We start from the raw sequence: 22466 nt of genomic DNA on the forward strand, positions 1-22466 counted from the left end.
GCCTGTACAGTTAGACCCCACTGAACAGCTGAGGGGGCCTTTCGGTCTGTGCTCACAGGGGTTCTCTGATGTCTGCTGGTGGACGGACGGGGTCACCCAACGCCCTGCAGGGAACAGACCTGGGGGTGAGGAGAGGGAATAGGGTTCTGACACAGAGTCCCCCTCCCCACCCCCAGACCGTGGGCAGAGGACCAGTGGCCGAAGCTTCATGCTCCTTCTGGCCCCTTCTGGCCCCTCCTTTCCTTGGTTGACAAAGATGGCCAAAGCAAAGATGGCCAAAGCACCACTAATCCTCAAGAGATCTTTGCCGACGAGGACATGGGCACTCAGGGTGATGACAGGTCTGGCCCCTCGACCAGCAGATAGTAGACTGGGCCCTAGAATGCAAACCCTGGATCCTGCTCCCATGAAACCTTCTAGAACGCTCTCTGAAAGGTCACCAGCCATTCCAATCACCCTTCTCAGACCTTTCAGAAGCTTCTGGCAGGCTGGCCTCCTTTCCTCTTGCCATGCCCTGCTCCCTTGGTTCTATGACAATACACTATCCAATTCTACTGTTGGACCACCCTCCCCCCGCCTTTTTTTTAATGTTTATTTTTGAGAGAGAGCACACAAGCAGGGGAGGAGCAGAGGGAGACGGAGAGGGAGAGGGAGAGGGAGAGGGAGACAATCCGAAGCAGGCTTCGTACTGTCAGCACAGAGTCTGACACGGGGCTCGAACCCACGAACTGTGAGATCATGACTTGAGCCGAAGTCAGATGCTTAACCGACTGAGCCACCCAGGCGCCCCAAGGACCACCCCTTTTTTGGTCTCAATTTCTGTCTCTTCCTCCTCCTGCCCCCTAAATGTTGTTGGCCCTTGGCTCACTCAATATTTTCTCCTTCAGGGGCCAAATTTGGCATGTGACCACACGAGGGATGATTCTGGGTCTCAAATTGACACCCACTTAACTTCCTACACAGGCAAAGCCGAATGTCCCACTAGCCCGACAGACTCACCATAACCTCCTGAGTCAAGAAATCGGTCTTAGCAGATGTGTTGCTTGGATCCAGCCAGGTCTCATCTTCACTGCTTTTTTTTTTTTTTTAATTATTTTTTAACGTTTATTCATTTTTTGAGAGACAGAGAGTGAGCAGTGGGGGAGGAGAGAGAGAGAGATATATACAGAATCCGAAGCAGGCTCCGGGCTCTGAGCTGTCAGCACACAGCCCAACGCGGGGCTCGAACCCACGAACTGCGAGATCATGACCTGAGCTGAAGTCAGACACTCAACTGACTGAGCCCCCCCAAGGTGCCCTCAAAATAAATAAACTTAAAAAAAAAAAAAAAGCTCTTGAAGACATGGGCTTTGTCTGTAGCTCCAACCCCAATGGCTAAAAAAAAAGTCTAGGAGAGGATCCTGGGAGGATATTCCCTTCTTTTTGTGCAAATCACGGTAGCAATGTCCCCTGTGGTTCTGATCACAAAGCCAACTAATGACTAAGGAGACGAGTGTTGTTAGTACAGAAGGGTGCCCCTCATTAGCCAGCGGCGTGGAAGGAGAAATGGTGGGGGTAAGCTGGGGGAGGTCAGACTTGTTCCCGAAGTCCTCGAATGCCAAAATGAGCAGTGTCACAAGGATATCTATAAAAAGATGGCTTATTTTACGCAGTGGGAAACCAGGGTAAGAATGAATGGGTGATGCCCGCTCTAGAACCCAGGCTGGGAGGCCGGTGTCTACCTCATCTCCGAATCTCACATCAATTAAGATCATCGGGCACTTTTACACTGTGTCCCTCGGTGTCTCTATCAGGGAAAGACAGTGGCCTGATGGGCCGCAAGCCAGACCCCGGAGACTTACTGATATGACAGGGCCCGGATTCCAGTCCCGGCTCCGGCCCCTACAATAGCTGTCAGGATTATAAGGATACGAATCAGACAACTACAACAAAACCTGAAAACCACTGGGCCGTTTATTCAAGTAATATACCGAACCCAAGGGATTTATTCTCACGATTGTTGTTATCCTCTCAGAAGGACCAGGTTTTGGGTGCCACTGTTTGTGTCTCTGGCTACCAGTGCTGATAATTAACATTGCTCGAGCATTTACTATGCACTCAACACTGTGTTAACTCCTTTACGTCCCTTATCTCTTTTAATTTTCATAACAACTCTATGAGCACCGCTGGAGACACTAAGGCTCAGAGAGGCTAAGTAGCTTGTTCAGGGTCCCCCAGCTCATAAACAGAGATGGAATTGTCTGGCTCTGTGGCCCTTGCCCTCTCCACCCAATCACACGGCCTCGATGAGAGTAGGTGTCCAGATGGCATAGGGTAAAACCTAAAACCATCGACTCATTCATGCAACAGCTCAAGAAATTCTTGAGCGCCCACTCATGCCCAGGCTCAGAGCGAACAAGGCAAGCAACGTCAGGGGGTCAAGAAGTCCTCCACCGGAAGGAGAAACGGCGCTGGAGACCTTAGGATCTGCTTCCGAGTTAGTAAGTTCAAGTGCATTTGCTCAATTCATAATGTCATACGATTTAAGCGCGGAAAGGACCTCATTTTACCCACGAGACGGCTAAGGCCCAGAAAGGACAAAAGGCTCGACCACGGCCAGGGAGCAAATCAGTGGCCCAACAAGGACTAGAAGTTCTGGCTTTCTGACTCAAAGGTCAGTGCCTTTTGGGTATGACCTCATTATTGGTAACGGCCAAGACATACACATGTGGCAAGTCCCGATTCCCCCCACCCCCAAATCAGACACATGCCTTTGAGCATGATGCTTATGGAATGTAAGAGCTCTGAACCTGGACCCCAAAGGCTCTTGCTGTCCTCACCTGTTGCTGCCTCTCGGTTCTGTCTCCTCACCTGGCAGAGACCTAGGGTCAAAGGCACCAATCAGTTTGGGGTGGGGAATTTGTGGGGCCTCAACAGACTGGTCTCCAGTCCCCATCCCCGGCCTCTGACTCACTGTGCCAGCCTCTGACTCACTATGCCTCTTATTCCAGCACACAAACGTCAGGTGATTTTAAGGAGGGAGCATGCAGAGAAGGGGGGTGTGACCTTACTGTCTCCATTTTACAGTTGAAGAAATTGAAGCTCAGTGAGGTTAAGTGACTAGAATATTTGGGATTCGACTTCCAGGGCTAATTCCAAAGTACAAATGCTTTCCAAATCCGCATTACTTCAGGCAGCACGTTTAACCCTTTTGATCCTCGGTTTTCCCCAAAAAAGATACACACATACCCCGCTGCCCTCAAAAGGCTGTTGTGACAATCACTTGATGTGATGGATAGAAAAGCACGTTGGGGGCGCCTGGGGGGGTTCAGTCGGTTCAGCAGCCAACTGTGGATTTCGGCTCGGGTCCCGATCCCACGGTTCTCGAGTTTGAGCCCCGAGTGGAGCTCCACACGGATAGCGGCAGAGCCTGCTTGGGATGCTCTGTCTCCCCTCTCTCTTTGCCCCTCCCCCATGCGCGTGCGCTCTCTCTCTCTCTCTCTCTCTCAAAATAAATAAATAAACTTAAAAAAAAGCGCTTTGAAACTGTTATAGATATGGGTGAACCAATGCAGGTGCACATCTATATAGATAGAGATAAAGCCTCCTCATACCAGGGGGCCTTCAGGAGGCAGCAGAGTTGGGCAGAAATGCTGCCACCATGCTTCAGTGGCTCCCCACCCACGTTCACTGTCAGGCAGGACGGACGTCCTGGGACCTCAGCCTGTGCATGACCCACCTGGATAGGCTCAGGACGGGCGAGGGAGCACACTGCCAAGAAAGGCAGCTGAGGGGGGTGCCTACGAGCAGAGCTGAAACACGGGAAGAGTGCAGCCACGAGGGCTCAGGCAGAGCCCCGTTTGGGGTCCGTGGCCCCAGGTGGAGGCCAAGGTGGGACAAGGTCACGGGGATGCCTTCACGTGGCGAGGAGGGGAGCCTCGCCACAATCTGTTCTCATCTTCGAGACCGAGAAGCTGAGGCCCAGAGATCGGCTTGTCCAAAATCAACCAGCGGTTAGGAAATCTGCGGGGTTCCTGTTTCTAATAAGGGCCGCCGGAGCACCAGGTTCCACGCTCAGTGAAATTCACTGAAAATCATGGACAAAATGTGTGAGGCGTCACTAAAATGCAGCAGCCACTGATTGGCTCCGCTGGCCAAAGACAGGTCAATCCGTGGATGACCCATCCCTGGGCTGACGGTGCAGCGTCTCTCACGCTGAGTCACGACCACGGGGAGGTAACACCCTACCCTGGCGTCACCTTTTGATGTCCCCAGCCTCTCTATCTGGAGGCCAAGTAAGGCAGGGGACAACCAGACGGCCGGCGTGCTGTAGTAAGAACACCAAATGGGGGCAGAATAGACCCAGGTTCGTTGCCCCCACTTTGCCCCTCTCGGCTCTCTCTTCTCCTTTGTTATCAAGAAGACGGTTTTGAGTAGATAATCTCTGAATTCTCTCTAAATCATAGAACCTGGGATTCCGCTTTCTCCGCGAGCAGTGAGTTGCTTCAAGTTCAAGGGCCCACACCCCCTTGTCGCAAGGTAGCTGAGCAGTGGGGACAGTATGAGCAGGGGCCGGCCCGTCGCTGGAGCTGGCTGCTGGGTGGGACCTCTGCCAGGTTTCTGAGTCAGCTGGGAGCCCTGTCTGGACAGGTTCCGGCCGGCTGGCCCACACTCTGGGCCTATGTGCCCCTAGCAGAGGTCGACCCTGGAGCAAAAGAGGTGGCTGGTCCCACCTCTCCTCACCTCCTGCCCTGGGCCACGACACTGCTTGTGGCTCGGGAAAAGGCTTCCTCATCCTTCTTCCTGCTGCTCGAAGCTGCCAATTTCAGGCCTACATCCTCTCATGCCCTGGAAGAGATCCCACGTCAGCCGGCTCAGCTCTCCCTCTAATTGCCCCTAGAGAGAACTTTCTCTTCCCCCTCCCAGGCACTGCCCGAGTTTAGCCATTGTTGTCTTTCTGCTGGGGTTCTGCAGCTCCTACCGGACCTTAGGATTCGGGTTTTGAGTCGCCTCCACCGTGGCCGGTGGGGTGTCCTGCCTTGTGGCCCCGTCACCGAGCTGAGAAGCCAGGTCCTCCCCAGAATGAAAAGCGTGGAGGCAGTGGAAAGCCACGCCTTTGGGCTAGAAGGGCCACCGTCCACTTTCCTGCTCAGCCTCTCAGTTGCTTGCTGCGTGCCCTTGGACATGTCATTTCTTTTCTGTTTTTTTTTTCCATTCATAGGCATGGTGATGGCTTTTATAATGTGTCACCTTAGCTAAGCCGAACTCCATTTCTCAACGCTCCCTTCTCTCTAGGGTCCTGGGTTCGCACTGGCCACAGGGGAAATGTGTGCAAGATTTGGAAGGTCCAAGTAAAAATGCAGCTGTTCTGTTCCACTCCGAAGGCGATGGAGGGCAGTCCCGCCAGCACGGGAGCTCTGGTCCCTCATTCCCTACGGTTCACAGAGTGTCTCCTGCTCTGATCAAACCCTGCCAGATACTCTGGGACAGACACCCTCCCCGGCACTGGAGACAGGGAAATAAACAAACCATCCTCCTTCTGCCTCTTAGATTTCCCGTCTGTACAAGGGGGAGGAAGGGTAATGAAATTAAGAGAGAGTCCCAACTTCTCTGTCAAACGTCTGACCAGACAGGCCCCCAGTGGAAGGCACACGGAACCACCTGTTTGTTGCAAACCCTACGGGTTTAGGGACCCCTGCCCCTGGGATGAGCTTAGTGAGTCGGGGCACCCCACCAGAAGCCAGGCTTTGGTGACCTTGAGGTATGTCTGCTCAGGGCTGAAAACAGAGACCTTTGGGCTCTGTTGGCCCAGCCAAACAGCCACGTTATTTTTCTTTAATCCTTAGGTCAAAGACCTTCCACGCCGTGTGTGGGAGGCAGGAGGAACGCAGCCTCTGTACCTTCCTTGTCAAACTACTGGTGGCGAAGGACCAGCTTTAAAAACAAAACGAAACAAAACAAAAAACTCCCATTCATCACAGATCGACACTTTCATAAAACACAATAAAAGGAATCATTAGAAAAATTAAAGCACAGGGGCGCCTGGGTGGCGCGGTCGGTTAAGCGTCCGACTTCAGCCAGGTCACGATCTCGCGGTCCGTGAGTTCGAGCCCCGCGTCGGGCTCTGGGCTGATGGCTCAGAGCCTGGAGCCTGTTTCCGATTCTGTGTCTCCCTCTCTCTCTGCCCCTCCCCCGTTCATGCTCTGTCTCTCTCTGTCCCAAAAATAAATAAACGTTGAAAAAAAATTTTTTTAATAAAAAAAAAAAAAGAAAAATTAAAGCACAAAAAACTAACATAATAACCAAGGCCAGATTTTTTATTAGTAGAGTTAGTAGATATAAAACTTCTCCATGGGGGCGCCCAGGCGGCTCAGCCAGTTGAACGTCTGACTTCGGCTCATGTCATGATCTCATAGTTCGTGAGTTCGAGCCCCGCCTGTGGTTCTCTGCTGTCAGCCCAGAGCCCCATTCCGATTCTCTGTCCCGCCCCCTCCTCTGCCCCTCCCCCGATCATGTTGTTTCTCTCTCTCTCTCAAGAATAAACATGAAAAAAAAAAAAGTTAAAAAAAGAAACAAATTTCTCCACGAAGCCACTATAAATATTTCTAAATGCTTACTCTCAATTCCTACATTTAACTTCTGTGCCCCACGGGTAGCAAATAGGTTCCGACATGGGGCTGTCACTTCGAGGAGGTCTGTCACGCCTGAAAGACCAGGGGCGTCCCGCACCACTGCTCAGACTCCTTGCTCTTTTGGTCCAGAACAAAACAAACCGCCCTGGGAACCACTCACGCTGTGACCTTGCTTCCAGCCCCGCCCTCTCCGGGTCCTGGTGTCTCATCTGTAAAACGGGGTGCCGTTGGAACCGTAAGGTGCTGCCCGTCAGCGAGGGCGTGCCGTGACCTCTCTGGTGTGTGGGCAAGGCCGGCTGGGCCTAAGCTGGATTCAGCTGCGGCCGCTGCTCTTGCATGTGGGGAAAGGGCTCTCACGGGAGCACATCTGGGGAGTCCTGAGGCAGACACAGAGCTGGGGAGACGCTGGCGTCGTGCTTCGCGTGGCTTCCGGCTTGTCTTCCTGAGATCTCTCCGAAACTAAGGGCACATGTGCCATTGGGCCCGAGACACAGCAGGACACGGAGAGAGGATGGGCACATACAGCCTTTCGGAGACACAGCAGGGTTGCGGTGGGGAGGCGTGCAGGGAACCCCGTGGGTTCAGCTCCTCGAGGCTTCTGCTGTCTGGGGAGTATGGGAAGACGGGAAGGTGACCTTGGGAAGCACACGGCGTCCTGTGGCATTGGCAGGGCAGGGGCGGGGAGCAAGGCCGGTTCTTCCAGGAAACAAAAGTGGACATGTTGGTCAGACACGTAAGATGCCCCCCCTGAGGACCGCGTAGGAACTGGGGAAGATTTCTGATTTCTGGCATGCATGCTCAGTGGGGCAGGATCACCCCCAACGGGGCCAAAATTGCTTCTTGGGAGGTGAAAAGAATATTGCTCTTTCTATACATAAACACAGATATGCATCCACTAGGTAAACAGCTATCTGTGGCATTCAACTTTTTTTTTTTAATTTTTTTTTTTAACGTTTATTTATTTTTGAGACAGAGAGAGACAGAGCATGAACGGGGGCGGGGCAGAGAGAGAGGGAGACACAGAATCGGAAGCAGGCTCCAGGTTCTGAGCCATCAGCCCAGAGCCCGATGCGGGGCTCGAACTCACGGACCGTGAGATCGTGACCTGAGCTGAAGTCGGAGGCTTAACCGACTGAGCCACCCAGGCGCCCCCGCGGCATTCAACTTTTAAGAGGGGTCATGATGGTGGGGGGTAGGTGTCTAAACTGGTTCGCAAGGGGGACAATAACGAAGAAAGGGTTTGGGCACATTCACTCACGGGGTCTGATGTCCTATGTACAAAGCTGCAGGGGCGCCCGGGTGGCTCAGTGGGTTGGACGTCCGACTTCGGCTCAGGTCATGATGTCACGGTCTGTGGGTTTGAGCCCTGTGTCGGGCTCTGTGCTGACAGCTCAGAGCCCGGAGCCTGCTTCAGATTCTGTGTCTCCCTCTCTCTCTGCCCTTTCCCTGATTCTGCTCTCTCTCTTTCTCTTAAAAACAAGTAAACATTAAAAAAAAATGCCCTAATGCCTCTCAAGCCAGACTACTGTGTCAGCCACCTCTGGTATTTTCCAGCCCCCGGGCTGCCCACTACTATTCTGTCCAAATGCCTCGGGAGTCACTCAAGGTCTAGCTGGTGGAGGGAGGGGGAGGGGGGAGGGTCACGATCCATACCAGCTCTGTGACCCTGGGCTTGCTATTGGCCCTCCCTGAGACTGTTATGTTAAAAACGGGAAAAGCATTCGTTTTCTGCCACCTGTAGAGCTTTTCCGAGAAGATCAAATAAAGAAATGATCCCGTAAGCAACCCTTCTTTCCTCCCTCCCTAAAATAACAATCCTACATGCCAGGAACTTTCCTAGACATTGGGTACATTCCGGTAAACCGGGCAGGGTTAGTCCTTCCCTCGGGGGGGATCTCACAGTGTAGACCAGCACTGTCCATTAGCACGTCCCAGGATGATGGAACTTCGGTGGCTGCTAATCGCAGACAGCTACTGAGCCCTTAAAACATAACTGGTGTGACCGAAGATCTAAATCTTTCGTTTTGTTTCATTTTCACCAATTTATTTATTTATTTATTTATTTTAACATTTATTTATTTTTGCGACAGAGAGAGACAGAGCATGAACGGGGGAGGGGCAGAGAGAGAGGGAGACACAGAATCGGAAACAGGCTCCAGGCTCTGAGCCATCAGCCCAGAGCCCGACGCGGGGCTCGAACTCATGGACCGTGAGATGGTGACCTGAGCTGAAGTTGGACGCTCAACCGACTGAGCCACCCAGGCGTCCCCATTTTCACCAATTTAAATGGAAACAACCACACAGGGCTGGTGGCTATGGTGTGGGACAGCACAGGTACAGACACCTAGGGGTAAGGAAGACGTCAAAAACAAAGGGACGATTCCTCAGAAAATTAAGCGCAGAATGACCGCATGACCCAGCAATTCACTCCTAGGTATATGCCCAAAAGAACTGAAAATGGGTATTCGGACACGTACTCGTACGTGAACTTTCATAGCAGCGAAATGCCCCAAGAGGGGCAGAGGGGGTGAGAAAGAGAGTTTTCACCCGAGATGGGGCTTGAGCTCACCCGATGTGGGACTCGAACTCACGAACTGTGAGATCATGACCTGAGCCGAAGTCAGATGAGCCACTCAGGCGCCCAACGTTGTATATGTTCTAAATGACATTCAATTGTACGCTTTACAGCGGTTAGCAGCATGTCGTGTGAATGAGACCTGACGGTGAGGACGGCGGGCAGGGGGCAGAGCGCTCTGGACAAAGGCACCAGCCAGACGAAGCCAGGCTGGGGGGGGGGGGGGGGGGGGCACAGCCCACTCTGGATGGCTCTGGCGAGGTAGGCAGGGGCGAGGCAAGGTGCACCCTGCGGGGATCTGCGATCTGCGGGAGAGTACGGCTAACGCCTAGGGGTGATGGGTACAATGGAACGGTACGTTGGCCATTTCTCTACCAGTTCCAGATACTGGCTCCTTGCCCTCTCCAAACCAAACCCTGAAGGTTTAAGCAGTTCTTTGCTGTAGGGTTCAGGTTGGGGGGGTGGGGACTGTCCCTCCCTTCAGCTCTTACTCCTTTATTCCTGACTGCCTGGACCTTAGAGGTCATGTCGCGTGGGGCCTACTCTCTCCCTCCTTCCTCTTCTTCCTCCCTTTTCCCCCAACAAGCCCCTCTCTGACTCTCTGCTCAGCACACTTCCTGCCGGCCCAGTGGAGGGAAAAGTAAGCCATGGCCCTGGAATCTACTAGAATGGATGTCCAGCTTGCTGGTGCAGTGTGGCTCCCTCGATGGGAGATTCTGTTCCTCGGGTGGAGAAGACTCGAGAGGCAGCAGCATTGGCAGGAAAGCACGAGCTCAATTTTGACATCTTCAAGAGCCCTGTACGCCTCACTTATTTTCACAGTGTTCTTCAGTGCTCCACGTGGAGGATCCACAGAAGCCAAAGCCCAGGAGGACTGGCACAGGTGCCAGGCAAGGGTGAGTAGGACGTGGCTGGCAACAAGCCAGAGGCGAGGACAGTGGTGTCCCCTGCCGTTTGGAGAGCGTTTCACACCTCTCAGGTGGGTTCCACCTTCTAACACATTTCCACTGACTTCACAACCACCTGTGGTTTTGCCAGGCCGGCTGGCGTCCTCCTCACTTTCCAAGACGAGCCCTTTGTTTCAAGGTCATCTGGCAAGGGTTAGGGCCCAGGTCTCCCGAGTCCCCGGTTCCAAGATCTTTCTCTGGTTGCCTGTGTTCCGATGTCTCTTGGCGACCTCCTAAGGGGAAAAACCCTTCTCTTCCAAAGAGTGTTTTCCACTAATGCTAGGGTGGTGGTGGGTGGGCAGGAGGAATGACCACCTTCAGTCCCGAGAGCTTCCTAGATGAACAAGGCTGTCCTCGGCGTTGGAATGAAAAGACGTCAAAGTCCTCTGGGCACAGAGGGTTCCTGAGCTGCTCCTTCTGAGCCATCAGCCAGGCGGTGGCCGGGCTTGCCTCTGGCCCCCAGTTGACATACTCCTGCCACCAAGGTGCCCACCAAGGGTCTCGACAAGGCCAGTGATGCTTGACTCTACTGAAAGGCCCTGGGGCTGCTGCAGAGACCCCGAACGATTTCCTGCAGCTCCTACTGCGAAGCTGCGGACAGAGCAACAAGGGATTCTCCCAAGGTCACTGGAGTCCGAGAAGGCCACGCAGAGGGCAACAGGTGCCAGTCAAACAGGCAATCTTCGATCTGAGACACCCCAGTCTTAGCGTGGGTCCCCACCATGGTAGGGGAGTAGACATGCTCCCAATGGCATGGGGGACCCAAACCAGGTGGACTTTGCCAGTGTCATCTGAGAGGGTGTGGGCATCTGGGATCAAGGCCTGGGCCATCAACCCACTCCTACCTCACGACGCCCCTTACGAATCATAAACACACACCGATCTCCTGAGGATTGATGATTAACACAGGCAATGGGTCTCTAGCCCCGTGTGTCCACATGCCAGGGTTAGTGGGCCAACAAACACCAACATCTACATGATCTCATGTAATCCCTCCATCAAAGCTGTAGGAAAGGTGTTATGGTCTCTCACTTTGATCACATGAAGAAATGGAGACGAAGAGGAGTACAGAATAAGTAGCTGGAGATCACCCGGGACTCCTTGGGAGATCTGGGTCCATGGCTTAGCGCTTTATCTCCTGACAGCGCTCTCCTCATCCATCTCGGTGGCTGACGACACCTATCCTCGGACCGGTGCCAGGCTGGCTCCGCTGGGAACCAAGGGCCTTGCCCCTGGAGATGCTGGTTCAAGAGCACAGGAGTCGACGGTTCCAACTAACAAACAAAAGCCTTCTCTCCTCCACTCCTCTTGGACGGCGACTTGGAACCTGGCTCCCCATATCCTCCTCAGCCCCCATCTTTGGACCTTAGAGGTCCACCCATGGGGGACTTCGTGTCTGTGCTGACTTCCATCCCATGTGGTAGAGTCTCACATCTGTCGCTGCCGGCCCCTGTGGACCACACACGCCTGTGGTCTCCTGAGTTGCCAAAGACCGGGTCCTCCTCCCTGAACACACTTTCAAATTTTTTTTTTTCAACGTTTTTTTATTTATTTTTGGGACAGAGAGAGACAGAGCATGAACAGGGGAGGGGCAGAGAGAGAGAGGGAGACACAGAATCGGAAACAGGCTCCAGGCTCCGAGCCATCCGCCCAGAGCCCGACGCGGGGCTCGAACTCACGGACTGCGAGATGGTGACCTGGCTGAAGTCGGACGCTTAACTGACTGCGCCACCCGGGCGCCCCTGAACACACTTTCAACCGATGCTCCTGGCCTCTGCCTGTACCACACATGCTCATTCTGCCTTGAGGACCTCCAGGTAACCTCACGTGCACCTCCGGTAACACGGATAGACCCTGGCAGCTGGGCTGGGGTTGTTTTTTGTTTTTTGCTTTTGTTTTGTTTTTTTTAATGTTACTACCCATCTTTTTTTAGGTATGGCTCTGCAGAAAGAAAATAAACTCTTTCGTAACAAGACAGGTAAAAGCCTCCAGGTGATTCTAATGCCCAGGCAGTTTTGGGAAACTGCTCAAGTCTGTGGTTCTCCCCCAGGCTCTCTCGCGTGTGGCACAGCGCTGATTTCCATTTACCTGCTCCTTCCCAAGTGTCTCCCTGCCCCAGCCCCCTCTGCGCCCGCATTCCTGAGGCCTGGGACCCTTCTGGGGCAGATTGCTTCATTGTGTCTGTTTTCCCATATGTCGGGTTGCACAGCACAGCATCAGCCTGCGATCCTGGCCTCCCTTGACCCCAGCTGGGTCACAAAGCCTCTAGTGGCGGGGGTGGGAGGGCTGGGGGGGGGGGGGGATTCATCATTAGCTCACTCAGGAGATCCGCTGGCACGTTGGCCACCCCTCCCCTCCCCGATCTGCTTAGTGGCCCTTTCCAAGTGCCAGCAGGAGCCGCTGGGTACAGCCACCACACGGGAACCCCCAGGGTTTGGGAGGGCCATGGCCGAGAGAGATACGAGTTAAGGGAGATGCTTAACTCTCTCCGCTCCGCTGCTATGGGCCCTAGGTCTGGGCTCTGTGAGGTTACATCCTCACATGTTGCACCGCTGAAACGGAAGAACATCTTGACTGTCCCATCGCACAATGCTCTCCTTGTGTTTAATCCCACTGACTTCACCTTCTCTTGTCTGCAAACAGCTGGCAGTGCACTGGGGTGTGAGCGATGAGGAGGAGGAGGAGGAGGAGGAGGAGGAGGCGATGTGCTCCCCGGGACCCACAGTCTGGCGGAGGAGACAAAATGCTGTTGCTTCTGGGATCATTGAGATAGCACCCCGGAGTCGCTGGGGTTCGGGGGAAGGCCGGCTCGCAGAGGAGAGCGAGAGGCGTCAGAGGAGACAGCATTTGGGTTGGCTCTTCGGGGAGGAATTTGTCAGCTAGAAAGGTGGAAGGAAAGCGGGCGGTTTAGACAGTGGGCATGTCACGAGCGTGGCACAGAAAACGCGGGCCCCAAAGCCGCCCGTGCGCAGGAACCGGACGGAGGGCAAACATTTGAAATCCGTCCGAAACCATCTCACTCATCCAAGAACCATGATCCCGAGCCTCACTACATGGAAAGCTCTAAGGTGGGTGCTGCGGGCAACAGGGAACAAATTAGTCTCCGCCCCAAAGGGCATCCAGTCTGGCAGGGAAAGAAGGACAATAAAAATAGTGGACCATTATGGAGTTTTAGCTATAGATGGAAACCTCCAGATTTCCTTGTTCTAAACTTGCCGAGACGAGGGGAGGGATGACTCACCCACGACGAAAAGCCAGCTGGAGAGACAGCCAGGATCAGACTCAGATCTTCAGATTTCTGTCCCATGCTCTTCTTCCTGTGCCACAGCAGAAAGCTTGGACGGGCCCGTGGGAGCTGGAGGGACAGTGTGAGGGCTTCCGGCTGGGGAAAGGGTGCTGGTGAGGTGCCTGAGCTGGGCCTTGAAAGCCAGGATGGCACAGAGCGTGTGCTCAGGAGAGCTGGGTGTTCAGAGACCCTGAGACAGGGGGGCAGGAGGGGGTTCCCCGGAACCCAGGCTGGGGCAGTGGGGTGGGTCAGACCTTGTGCCGACCTTCTAAGAAGTCTATTTATCTCCGAGAGCGGTGAAGAAATGTGGAGACCAGAAGGAGGGAGCCTAGTGTGGCCACTCCCTGTCGGTGGCCCTAAGGTAGTCCCAGCCACGCCCAACTTGGTCTTTCCAGAATATGTAAATTTTTTACTTCCCCCTGCCGAGTGTAATCTTCCGGAAACCAGGGATCATTCAACATGACAAGTGGGCTGGTCACCGAAGGGGATACAGAAATGATTGTCTGTGCCCAGAGGATGTGACCCTCTCGGCCAGAGGACACAAGTGACTTGAGGCAGAGTGTCAGGGCTAGTTGGGGGGTGGGTAGTAGGTACAAACACCTAGGAGATTAGGAATTACGGCTATCCAAACAAACAAACAAACAAACAAAACAAAAACAACCAGAAAATAACCAGTGTCGGGGGCACCTGGGTGGCTCAGTCAGTTAAGCATCTGACTTTGGCTCAGGTCACAATCTCGTGGTTTGTGGGTTTCGAGCCTCACGTGGGGCTCTGTGCTGACAACTTGGAGCCTGGAGCCTGCTTCGGATTCTGTGTCTCACCCTCGCTCTCCGCCCCTCCCCTCTTGCACTCTGTCTCTCTTTTTCTCAAAAATAAGCATTAAAAAAAGAAGAAGAAGAAGAAGAAAAGAAAATAACAAGTGTTGGCAAGGATGCGGAGAAATTGAAGCACTTGGTGGCGGAAATGTAAAATGGTGCCATTACTGTGACAAATAATATAGCAATTTCTCAAAACGCTAAAAATAGAATACCACGTGACCCAGCAATTCCACTTCCGGGCGAATATCCGCAGGAACGGAAAGCAGGGTCTTAAAGATCTATTTATTTTATAGCCATGTTCATAGCAGCATTATTCACGATGGCTAAAACGTGGAAGCATACAAGCGTCCACCGAATAAACAAAAATGTGGTCTCTACCCGCCGCGGCATATTATTCAGCCTTAAAAAGGGAGGAAAAAGCTCACGCAGGCTACGTCGTGGATGGACCCTGAGGACTCCCATGCTAAGTGAAATCAGCTGGTTACAGAAAGATAAATACCGTGGGATTCCTCTTGCGTGAGGTTACTGGAACAGTCAAGCTCGAGGAGACGGAAAGGAGAAAGGTGGTTGCCAGGGGCTGGGGAGGAGGGGACAGGGAGGGCGGTGGTATCGTTTAATGGGTACAGAGTTTCAGTTCGGGAATATGAAACAGTTCCGGTGACGGACACAGTGATGGGGGAACAGCAGTATGTATCTAAGGCCGTGCCAGTGGACAATTAAAAATTATAATAATGAAAGGTAATAGCCAAAATTAAGATAAAAATTAAGATAATAGCCAAATTATGGGAAGAGCCTAAATGTCCACCAACGGAAGAATGGACAAAGAGGATGTGGTTTATATATATAATGGAATACTACTTGGCAATGAGAAAGAATGAAATCCTGCCATTTGCAGCAACATGGATGGAACTGGAGGGTATTATGCTGAGTGAAATAAGTCAGTCAGAGAAGGACAGATACATGTTTTCCCTCATATGTGGCTCTTGAGAAACTGAACAGAAGACCATGGGGGAAGGGAAGGGGAAAAAAACAGTTACAAACAGAGAGGGAGGGAGGCAAACCACAGGAGAATCTTAAATGCAGAGAACAAGCTGAGGGGGGCAGAGGGGGGGAGAGGGAAAAATGGGTGATGGGCATTGAGGAGGGCACTTGTTGGGATGAGCACTGGGGGTTGTATGTAAGCCAATATGACAATAAACTATATTCGTTAAAAAAATGGTTAAGATGACGGGGGCGCCTCTGGGTCTCTCAGTCGGTTAAGCGTCCAACTTAGGCTCAGGTCATGATCTCGCGGTCCGCGAGTTCGAGCCCCGCGTCGGGCTCTGGGCTGATGGCTCGGAGCCTGGAGCCTGCTTCCGATTCTGTGTCTCCCTCTCACCCTGCTCCTCCCCCACTCGTGCTCTGTCTCTGTCTCTCTCTCAAAAAATAAACATTTAAAAATGTATATCGGGGCGCCTGGGTGGCGCAGTCGGTTAAGCGTCCGACTTCAGCCAGGTCACGATCTCGCGGTCCATGAGTTCGAGCCCCGCGTCAGGCTCTGGGCTGACGGCTCGGAGCCTGGAGCCTGCTTCCGATTCTGTGTCTCCCTCTCTCTCTGCCCCTCCCCTGTTCATGCTCTGCCTCTCTCTGTCCCAAAAATAAATTTTAAAAAAAAATGTATAAAAAGTGGTGAAGACGATAAATTTTATGTCGTATGTATTTTACCACAATAAAAAATTTGAAAAAGGAAAAAACCAACAGGAGATGAGGGGTCAGCAAACGCTTCCTCTAAAGGGCCAGACGGTAAATGCTTTCAGCTTTGCAAGTCATACGATCTCTGTCACAACTATGCAAATACTCAGTCCTATCAGTTTGGCACAGAAGCCACCGCAGATAAGGAATACACAAATAAGTGTGGCCAGGTTCCATTAAGTCTATTTACAAAAATAAGTCGCGAGCCAGACCTGTCCGTGGGCTGTGGTCTGCTGATCTAGGTGTCCACACCCGTATCTTGACTTTCCATTGAGCACTGATCACAGGCTCTAGGTTTGTGAGGTTCTGTGTCTTTTAGAAAAAAATTTTTAGGGGCGCCTGGGTGGCGCAGTCGGTTAAGTGTCCGACTTCAGCCAGGTCACCATCTCGCGGTCCGTGAGTTCGAGCCCCGCGTCGGGCTCTGGGCTGATGGCTCGGAGCCTGGAGCCTGTTTCCGATTCTGTGTCTCCCTCTCTCTCTGCCCCTCCCCCGTTCATGCTCTGTCTCTCTCTGTCCCAAAAATAAATAAATAAACGTTGAAAAAAAAGTTAAAAAAAAAAAAAAGTTTTGAGAGAGAGAGGGAGAGACAGAACGCGAGCAGCGGAGGGGCACAGACAGACACAGAATCCGAAGCAGGCTCCAGGCTCCAAGCTGTCAGTGCGGAGCTTGGCCTGGGGATCCAACTCCCAAACCATGGGCCACCCAGGCTCAGGCTCATGTGAAGTTTCCATGTTAACTTGTAGCCTCTTGTCAGGCAGAGTGCAAACAATTTCCCTCAGGTAGAAAAGATCTTTCCAAAACTTAAGGATGTTTGCCCTGGAGGGCAATACCAGTTCTGTATCAGACCTATCGGTTCTATCTAGCTATTCCTATAAATACCTTGTTCTTCAATTTCTCCCAGGAGTCATCTTGCCTGTCCTGCCTGTTCCCTCATGAAGGAGTTAAAGAAATCTCTGATGCACAGTCTTTCCTTAAAAACAGAACAAAAACTATAAGAAATCCAAAAAGGGGGTGATTAGTGCTCGCTTCGGCAGCACATATACAAAAAGGGGGTGATTCAAATTGCTGGGGAGATCAGGAAAGGCTTCTTGGAGGCGGCAGCATTTGAGAAGGGCCTGGAAGGTTGAGAAGGCTGGCTGGCTTGGGGGCCTGGTACAGGTCAGTGGAAGGCTGGGGAAATGGCATGGAGCTGGAATGGGGGGAAAGGAGCAGCACCCCAGCACACAGGCTGAGAATCTCTTCCGGGGGGCAATGAATGGCTCGGGGATCTCCGACCCGGTTCCCAAGGCCTCACGTGGCCCCCTGCCTGAGTCAGCCTGCTTCGGGTTTGATGCTAAGGACAGGCCATGGAAAGAGGCAGACCTTGAAGTGGGGGCCGGGCCCCAGCACTGCTGATGTCTGTGCGATCCTGATTTCCTTTTTTTTTTTTTTTTTTTTTAAAGTTTATTTATTTATTTTGAGAGAGTCAGAGAGAGAGGGAGACAGAGAATCCCAAGCAGGTTCTGCTGCCCTTTCCGCGCGGAGCCTGATGTGGGGCTCGAACTCACAAACCATGAGATCATGACCTGAGCCAAAATCAAGAGTCAGATGCTTAACCGACTGAGCCACCCGGACGCCACCTGATTTCATTTCTTCACCCCTGCATATCAGCTTTTTCACCTGCAAACAAAGACAATAATAATTGTGGATCGGGTGACTCACTGACTCAATGGCCCTGAAGGAGACGCCTTCGTGTTTGGTTCCCCACAACTCTCATCACACCTGTGCTCAGGGCCATGCCCCCACCCTCACAGGCAGAGGCCGTGCCCCAGGCACCTGTTCTCTGGCTGGGAAGGGGGTAGAGGACAATGAGGCCCATGGGTGGGGCTTGTCCTGGCTGGGCAGCCAGCCGAAGCCGCTTCACGGATCATTCTACTCACTCCGACCGTAAACAATTGCTGAGGCCTGATATCCCATTTTATATTTACAGAGCCATATTTTCTCTTTCTGGCGAGCAACAGCAATTAGGTGGTTCTCAAAGTCGCTCTGGGTGTACACAGGGACGCACCCAGTGTGAGCCCACTGTACCCACGAACAAACTCTGGTTCCAGAGGGAAAGTGACGCAGAGTCATCGGGAAGTCACTGGTAGGGCTGGGGCTTCGGCTCCATGGCCTGGTTGATGGTGACTGTTGTCGGCCACTTCCTCCAGCTGCCTTTCCATCAACACCAGGGCCTGCACTGGGGGCTGCTGGAAGCCGAGCTATCCCAGCCTGAGTGGCAGGGCCCGGGCTGTGGACGGATTGGTGACTGCAGGGCGGCCCGACGACAGGGAAGCTTCTTGTCCTCCCGCTTTTAGGTAATTCGGCCTTAAAAGTACCTGGGGTATCGTCTGTTGGGGAATTGTCCTCGGCAGGCCCCCTGGGAAAAGAACCATTAGGGAAGAAAATAAGGTCTCGCAAGAAATTGTGCGGCCTTACGTTTAGCCCTTGCTGGGGTCTGGAGACTTCTCTACTTACAGGAAGGATAGCCTCATGCATTTGCCAGCAAAGGCGGCCAACGAAGGAGAGACATATGGATCCGAAAGCCCCACTCCGGTAACTAAGGAGTGTATCTTTGGACACAGGTCCCTCTGACCCCTGGGTCCACTTGGCCCCCAGGAGGCATTCCAGATGATGACTGAACCTAGTCGGTTAAAGTACAGAATGGTTCATTGGTTCCTAGGTGCATTGTCTGTCTGAGAATGTATAAGGCGTGGGTTTCTAAGGCCCTCTTGGCCCCCTTCCTGGCACCTCGGACCCAGGCGAACACTTTTCTTCAAAACCACGAATGGTTCAGGGAAACAACTAAGAGGTCGTGTCCCTGTAACTGTTCCACTTGAGGTGTTGAGAGATAAATGGCCTTTCGTGAAAACAGCAAAGCAAATACTTTATAAATTATAGATGAACATAGATACATAATAAAAACAAGAAAAGAAATTAATCAATAAGCAAAGGGCAGGAGGGAACGTTATGACAAAACAATCATGTTATTCCTCATTGGGTGACTATGCAAAGGAACAATTTTAGAATCGGGTAATGTTAGAAAAACATAGATGACGTACGTTACAAGGAAAACACTAGCATATATTATGCCACGTTTACTGCACTAAAGGGGCCAGTTCAACACACTGCTGTCGTCTGTGTCCGTTTTTATTTTAGTTTTTTATTTTTATTTCTGTTTTAGTTTTGTTTTATTTTCACTTTTTCGCCGACGCCGTTCATCCTTCGGGAGCCCCCGTACCTGCTGGAGCTGGACTGCGGCAGGGGGCTGTCAGACTGATGACTGTAAGTAACATGGTCTCTGAAATCGCTTCCGGGCCGCCTCCAGCGACACTGAGGTGTGTCTGGTTGAGGGAAGTACTCTCTAGGCTCTAGGTGCTGTTCAAAGCCTCCAGCGTCCCAGACTGAGCCCAGAGAGCTGGGAGGCGCTGGGCGTGGAAGGCAATCTCCATCCGCTTTCTGGGGAGATTACTGCCTCCTTCACTCTCAGACTCTGATTTGCTGGCCCCGGTGGTACCACAAGCTGAGCGCCTCAGGAGCTCTGGTCCCTCTGTGACTGTGGCCGCTGATTTGTTCCCTGGCTTCCTGCTGATCGGGGCTAATTCCTGAAAACTCAAAGTCCGTCTCTAGGCAGGAACAGACTGTGGCCTGAGCTGAACAAGCCTGTCTGCAGCTCTGAGGGTGTGAACTCACTCCCCCAGATCAGTCGCTGAGCTGTGGGGCCGAGTCACAAGGTGGAGATAAACAGCCAGGAAAGTCAGTGAAATGCTGGCCTTGGAGTGGGCCGCTCAACCTCGTTCCCCAGCAGCGGGGACTGGGAAGAGACCCCCTCTGCAGTCTTGGGGCGGGGGGCTCTTTAGCTCAGCCTCTGGTTGCTCGCCCCTTCCAGAGAGGGGGATGACCTTGTCGGGCACTCCTTCTCACTCTTCCACGGTCTTCCTACAGCATCGTTTGTGGCCTCGGCATTCATGGCCAGGGGCAAATCCCTGCAAATCTTTCTGGACATTTCCTTAAGGAACAAATCATGAGCCAGCGAGCAATCCCACTGCTAGATAGATCCACCAGAGAAACGAGCACGAAGGCCCACCAAAAATAATAATAACAAGCACAGAACAATCCGGACAGCTTTATTCGTAACCGCCCCAAACTGGAAATGCGACAAATGTCCATCAGCAGTAGGAAGCATAAATAAATCGTGATATGGTCCCACGGTGGGACAGCACTCAGCAATAAAAATTGTTATTGTTCACGTGCAACAACCTGGAGGAATTTCACAGATGCAGTGATGATCAAAAGACGGCAGACCTACGATACAACGTGCTGCGAGATGCCATTTAGATGAGATCCAAGAACAGCCCAAGTGAATAGATGGCGACACCGGTTAGAAGAGTGGCTTCCTCGGGATGGGGAGACCGCCCTGGGTATTGGAAATGTTCCTTGTCTGGTTGGTAGCAGCGTAAGTGTGTGTGTGTGTGTGTGTGTGTGTGTGTGTGTGTGTGTGTGTGAAAATCTTCAAGTTGTATACTCAAGATTTGTGTATGTTACCATATGTACATTATGCCTCGATTAAAGCAATTAAAGGACCAATGATCTCCCGGTTCGTGAGTTCGAGCCCCGCATCAGGCTCTGCGCTGGCTCGGGCGTGCTTTCTCTCTCCAAATGAATGAATGAATGAATGAATAAACAATCAAATGACCAAATACATTTAAAATTTGTTCTATAAGGTATACATTCTGGCTCTTTTCCCATGAACATCCCGGCCACACTGGTTCTCTTTGTCAGTTGGGTGCTGGGGTGGGCAGTTCCATAAGTGGCTCTTCAGAGGTTTCCTGCTCCAAAGCATGAGAGGCTCTGAATTGCTGCCCTGCACCCATGACCGGCCCACAGAGGCACCTGCTTCCCTTTGCCGTCAGCCCCCTTGACCTGTTGTCTTCCCATATAAAGTGCCAAGGGAGAAAAGAGCAGGAAGATACGGGACCTGAGACATGGGAAGGCCACATGAAAGGGTGAACATTTGAGCAGGGCCATGGCGGAAAAAAGTCTAGGAGGATCTGTGCTACGCGGGTAACTGTGGTTAACTCCGCAGAGAGAAAGGCAAGGGAATGTTCACGTTTTACTCCACATGTTTCTGTAATGGTTGAAGTTTTTATTTTATTTTAATTTTATTCTTTAAATGTTTATTTATTTTTGAGAGAGAGAGAGAGTGTGTGAGTGGCGAAGGGGCAGAGAGAGAGGGAGACACAGGATCTGAAGCAGGATCCAGGCCCCGAGCTGTCAGCACAGAGCCCGACGTGGGGCTCAAACTCACAGACCACGAGATCATGACCTGAGCCGAAGCTGGACGCTCAACCGACTGAGCCACCCAGGCGCCCCTGACTGAAGTTTTTAAATGAACACGAATTATCTCTATATTTAAAAATAATAATAACATATATTCACAAAACTCATATAGTCCGACCATCTCAGTGGCGAAGGTACAGGCAGAGGCGGGAGCGTTTTGCCCAAGATTACATGACTACCCTGTGGCAGACCAAGGCTGTCATCGGGCCCTCTGGTTACCCGCGTCCTGCTGTTTGGAACTTGTTCTGTACAAGACCTGGCCTGTAATTACAGTTGAATGTTCTTGGTTGCTGATCATTTCACTTGTTTTTCCGACTGAGATTTTTCTCTCAGGATACGTAATATATCAGCTCAGGCCGTCATATCAAAACACCACAGGCCCAGTGGCTTAAACAGCAGAAATGCATTTTCTCACAGTTCCGGAGACTGAATGTCTAAGATCAGGGTGTCACCACGGTGGGATTTCTTCCTGGCTTGCAGATGGGACTACCTTCTTGCTGTGTCTTACATGGTATTTCCTGGGTGTAGAGGGAGAGAGGGAGTTCAAGCTCTCTGGCATCTCTTCTTACAAGGGCACTAATCCCATCAGACCAGGGCCCCACCCTCATAACCTAATGACCTCCCAAAGACCTCATTACAAAAACCATAACATTGGGTGTCCGGGCTTCAACATATGACTTGGGGTGGGGGACACACACATTAAGTCTATCACACAGACATAGCCCTCCCAGATACGGGACATAATTATGACTCCTTTCTCCATCTTGGAGGACATTTTTTTCCCCCTGAACTTTATTTAGTTTAACTAACAACTCTTTACTGAGCACTTACCGTGTTCTAAGATCTTAGGATACATCGGTGAACAAAAGGACAAAGACCCCTATCCTCATGATTCCTTTTTAATGTTCGCGGGCCCCGGGGCTTAGTCCTTGGTTCCCTTTCTCTTGGGTTAATCCACTTTCATTCTCTTGGTGATCTCATCCAGCTTCACAGCTGGCTGTAGACAACATGTGTAAGACAAAGACTCCTACCTTTCGATTTGCAACCCCATCTGTCCCAACTCCACTGCCCACCCAGCACTCCCGCTTGGTTGACTAATATCTGTAGTGGGCGGTATGGGATGCAGGCTGGATTTTTCCC

General features: G+C 52.1%; 1 long non-coding RNA gene across 2 annotated transcripts; it reads right to left on the reverse strand.

The window, feature by feature from the left end:
- Positions 1-11878: 11878 nt before the first annotated feature.
- On the reverse strand, positions 11879-21197 carry LOC121043317 (uncharacterized). Of its 2 annotated transcripts, XR_005796784.1 has the most exons (4): positions 18465-21197; positions 17670-18366; positions 13375-13592; positions 12717-13012 (listed from the first exon to the last, which is right to left on the reverse strand). It is a non-coding gene; the product is annotated as an uncharacterized LOC121043317 (long non-coding RNA). The 2 variants fall into 2 exon arrangements; XR_005796785.1 differs by lacking the exons at positions 17670-18366; positions 18465-21197 and adding an exon at positions 11879-12398 and having other exon boundaries at positions 12675-13012; positions 13375-14145.
- Positions 21198-22466: the final 1269 nt, after the last annotated feature.

Source organism: Herpailurus yagouaroundi, unplaced genomic scaffold, assembly GCF_014898765.1.
Source record: "Herpailurus yagouaroundi ecotype Mexico unplaced genomic scaffold, PumYag 187, whole genome shotgun sequence".
In the NCBI taxonomy this organism is placed as follows: Eukaryota; Metazoa; Chordata; class Mammalia; order Carnivora; family Felidae; genus Herpailurus; species Herpailurus yagouaroundi.